The 4,918-nt window shown below is 44.6% G+C and overlaps 1 long non-coding RNA gene across 1 annotated transcript; it reads right to left on the bottom strand.

Moving 5' to 3' along the window:
• Window positions 1-3,468: 3,468 nt before the first annotated feature.
• Window positions 3,469-4,912, bottom strand: LOC116186587. Its single transcript, XR_004151606.1, has 2 exons — window positions 4,785-4,912; window positions 3,469-3,838 (listed from the first exon to the last, which is right to left on the bottom strand). It is a non-coding gene; the product is annotated as an uncharacterized LOC116186587 (long non-coding RNA).
• Between the last annotated feature and the right edge of the window lie 6 nt (window positions 4,913-4,918).

Here is a 4,918-nt window from a genome sequence, read left to right on the forward strand (position 1 = left end):
ACGAGGCTTCTTACGCAACGCGAGGTAAAATCGTGTATCCACGAATCGTCGGGAATATAGGTCAGGTGTGCGCGAACTTTGTACAATCGAACTGGTCGCTTTCCTTCCGCGAATGTAAATAGCGAGAGAGAGAGAGAGAGAGCTCCATAACCGAGCTGGAAACTTTCGCATTAGCCCGGCCAAGCCCAGTTTGATCTTCCCGGACCAACCGTTCTCGTTTATTTTCTTTGCCGATTCTCTGATTTCCGTAACGGGTTCGTTTTGCAGCTCGAATACTCGATGGACTCGAGGGGAGGGGAGAGGAGGGGAGGGCGAAATTATTATTTAAACGTTCCACTATCGTATACGTATATACGCTTTTGCTACTGCGTACTCTTTCTCGTTGCTATCCGTACGTTGCAGGAGAATGCATAATGAAACAGTATGCAAAGTATACTGAAGTGAAAGAAAAAAAAAAAAAAAGAAAAATATACATTCAAGTTTTTCCGTAGGAAGACCGTGTCACCGTGAGGGGGGGGGGGGGGGGGAAGAGAAAGCGCAAAAACAAAAAAAAAAAAAAAAAGAAAAATATACAGTCAAGTTTTTCCGGAGGAAGACCGTGTCACCGCGATGCAGAGTTACAAAGCGCGAAGCTTTACTTGAGAATAAATCCTTCTCTTCCCCCCCCCCCCCCCGGGGGAAAAAATTTTAATTACGATACCGATTTTCATCCGTATATTTCTCGATCTCTCTGCGATCTCCTTGCGTATAAAATCCACCCTTTTCCACCCTCCATGTTTACAAACGCTCGATACTTGTGTAAACTTGGAATTCGCGTTTACACGTATCCCGGGGAAAGATAAACCGCGGGGAAGATAAAGGGAGCGGAGATGGAAATTTTCACTATATCTTTCGTTATTTATATTTATATTACGTATATGTATGTTTCGATATTTTCGGATTAATCGAGCACGCAGACTTCTCTCGATTTCGAGGTTCGCCTTTCGTTCGATTTTCAACAACTCATCGCCATTCAAGGGAAGAAAGTTCGCCTCGCCAAGACTTACGGTTTAGTTGCTTATCTCGAGCTCACGGCCCATCGAACCTCGCTTCCAGAAATCTCTTTCTCGTTTCACCCCTTTCTTCGTTTGTTCTTCGCGAATCAATTTGGATATAAATGAAAACTAAGAGAAACTTTTCGAAAGAGGTCTTAGAGCCTTCTGATTAAAACTAGAGCCAAAAGTGATCTCTCTCTCTCTCTCTCTCTGGCTTTAATTAAAAATTTTAACCGATCCGTTTTTCGAGTATACGCGTCGAAATATCCTCGATCCATTCGCTGCCTATTCGTTGGATGCGCCTTCACGGCAGGAAATTGCGATTTCATCATGCTGCGCTGTTCCAGAGTTTATCCTGGAACCGTCTCGCCTCTAGATATATACGCTATTCCATATACCCTGTCAGCAACGATGAACGCATCGAACTTATCTTCGTGAACGAAAATGGAACGAAAGGAATCCTGAGAATTTTATCGTTACGTACACCCCGAGTCCAATTCCAATTTTTCCACCATCCTCGTGGTACGTTGAATTACGGCCGTAAATTATGATTTCGAGGAAGCAGGAACCGATACGTGGTATCAATCTTTTCCCGAGTTATTATACTCGGTTAGGAGATTTCTATCGCGTGTTTCCACGAAAATATTGAATTAATCGCAAATGATTTCGTTTCCATTCCACTCGTTATTAATTATTACGCGTCGTTGTTCGAATTCAAGGGGGGAAGAAAGTTAACCTTTCGATTCGAAAGGGAATCGATACGTCGGGGGAATTGGAAGTTTTGGCAGGGAAAGTTTTGGCGGAGAGAAATCTGGAGAGTTGGGAGTAAGTTGGGAAAAGGTGGAAAAAGTAAAGATCGCGCGGGATCGATGTCGGGGGAAAGGATCGAGGGGATCGGGCGGGGGACAATGGCGTTGGGGAAACAATAGGACGCTTTCGGTAAGCTCCTCTTCTCCCCCCCTACGACGTGTCGCCCACGAGCCCCACTCACCGTGGCCAGTTTAACGCGCGGTTAATCGCGTGCAATTAACTCGTTACTTGACCTTTTAATCAAATTTTAGCACCCGTGACCCGCTCGATTTTCCAATTTACTCGTCCCTATTATCTCCCCGCCGTGAGACTTGGACTTCACAAAATACCATCCCTTCTCTCTAACTCGCTCCTTTTCGTCCCGTTAATTTTCAAAAATTCTTTTCTCCGTTCAGTGCCCTCGATTCTTTTGCAAGATATAATAATTTTTTATCGTAAACAAGAATATTTACACTTTTATAGATACAATTAATATACAGATTTGATAGCCTCGAATATTTTGCAAATAAGTCAAAGTTACTTTTAAAAATTTTCCAGAGAGAAGTATAAAAAAAGAATTTTTGAAACAACGTCAATTTTTAACATGTATTTTAACAACCTTGTATCTATCATTTCGAATCTAATTTCCTTTTACTCTTTTTTTTTTTTTCTTTTCATTTCATCTCACAATTGCACAAATATCTATCCGTGGAATTTTTCCACGTAATATCATATCGACTGTGAGATTCCAATTACATTTTTTTCGGCAACCCTGTCCCGCTCAAGATAACCAAAGCTTATATCCGGTATATTGAAATTCGTGAACGGAATAATATAATTCGAGTGTTCCGCTTTTCGCGTATTACGAAAATTCGAAGCTTCGTTGCACAACCGTGACGATCTTCCTCCAATCAGTTGAACTGATCGAGACTTTTAATAAGAAAACGAGTGAAACTCGAGGAAGGAGATTCCAATAGAAGGGAATCAAAGTCTCGAACAAAGGGTCGAAAGGACGCGGGGAAACAAGATCGTGGATCCGATGTTGCGTGATGGATACGGACAGGGTAACTTGCGCGTGTATCCTTCTCTCGAGAAACTTCTCTCGAGTGCGAAGATTTAACAAGTTGGCGGAAGTAGCTTCGAAAATACGCGTACTCTTCTCGCGCGAGTGAATCGTTACAGGCAGATTTAATTTATGGCTGCCAACTTTCCTCGTGCCTTTGCCTCGGTGTCGCCGGCTTCGAGAGAAGGAAGAAAGGGGAGGAAAGGGGAAGAGAGAGAGAGAGAGAGAAAGAAGAGGGAGCGAACGTCGAATAAAAGTAATTACGGGACATTCTTTCCTTTCGAGGCGAGGGTTTTCATTAGTTTCAAAGCGATCCCTTTCTCCACTGGATCTAGAAATCGGTCGAATTTTCTTCCAACTTCAATTTTCACGCTTGAATTTCTCACTCTCTCTCTCTCTCTCTCTGATATTCCTTTCTAACCTTTTAATTCCCTCGATTGGAAGGGATAGGAAGGAAAACAAGCGTTTTTTTTAATAAATTAGAATTTTTTGGAACCGAGTTTTTTACTTGTTAGAAAGTAGAACGATGTTGATTCTTTCGTGTCATTCGTACAAATCTCTATCGATTTCTCTTTCGCATTGCGTGCATTTGTACGGGAGAATCGTTGCCTCGAGCCCAGGACGAGTAGTCTGATTATTCCAGGCTGCGAGAAGAAGTGGAAGAAGGGACAAATCCGAGATTTCGCGGGATCGAATTTGATACTAAACAATAAACCGAGAGAAAAGAAAAAAATCTCGAATCTTGTGCTAACGCGTGGAAAAACTCTCTGCAACGACTCCGTTACCGCCTCCTCCTCGACTTACGATCGACGATCCTCTCTCTCTCTTCCTGGACGGATCCCTCGATCCTCGAAAGCGTGTCCGACGAGGATAAACGGGAACAAAATGAACGTCACTCGCGATGTTCACTGCTCTCTCGCACAACTTTATTACTTATCGTGGTACTCTGCAACTGTCACGATCAATTATGGGCGGCCAGCTGGGCCGTGTGTCACGATCACGACTCGTTGTTCAATTCTTCTCACACGACACCGCACACGTCGCTGCCGATATAATATTTCGATCGATCGCTAATGCGATTTCCCGTCCGCGCGCATCCTCGCTCGATCGTGTACGATCACTCGCCGATTAATCCAACATCGATATATTTATATTCCCCGTGCCTCGACCCTGCTCGATGGAAATTATTTCCGTGAAATAAGGATTGATAAGATTCGTTTGAGATATTATTTTCAATGTTTACTTTCGACTCGTCGTAGCCTCTTCATCCTCTTCATCCTCGGATATTACGGGACGCTCTCGTTTCCCGAAGCGAGAAGAGGAGACGAGCGGCGTGGACGCGTTACGCTCTTTCCAATTAGTTTAACATCACTCGAGCGCGCACCACTCGCCCCTCTTGCCCAATTATTCCCCTTAACCACGTTGACAAGGAAATAATCACTCTCGACGCGATCTCGAAATACTCGATTCTCGGGGAAAGAAATCCTTCGTCGATCGTTTCACGCGTACTTTTCTCGATGCAATCGTTGCACTCCAAAATTATATCAACTGTCTCGGGCAAACTTTATAAAACACAAGGAACCTCTTTTCAAACTCTTGGACGTTCGAAGGAAATCGAGCAGAGTCGAGGTCCGGTATGTCGAGGATCAAACTTTCACCTTGCGAATAATAAAATACCCGTAAAATTATCCTCTCCTTTTTTTCTTCGCTCTTTCGAAAAGAGGAGGAAGAAGAGAGATGGATAGAGAGAGAAAAGAAATTGCAGCAACCGTTGGCACTTGGTTCGAGGGGTGATCGTGGCTCGATCGAGGAAGAAGATCGACGATTGAGTCGCGATCGAGGCGCGGATCGATCGGCGGATCGCGATCCAAGAGGGGGTCGTCGCGCGACGCTCGCACCGGGTTGTACGTGGTCGGTTGAGCGTCGTGGAGCGCACTGAGAGTCTAACAGCCCCACCCGCTACGAGGAAACTCGACGCCGGGCGTCGCGTAGATTCATCCCCATCGGTTGCCCGGAGCAACGCCGGCGTACG

This window comes from Apis dorsata, unplaced genomic scaffold (assembly GCF_000469605.1).
Source record: "Apis dorsata unplaced genomic scaffold, Apis dorsata 1.3 scaffold_964, whole genome shotgun sequence".
NCBI classification, from domain to species: Eukaryota; Metazoa; Arthropoda; class Insecta; order Hymenoptera; family Apidae; genus Apis; species Apis dorsata.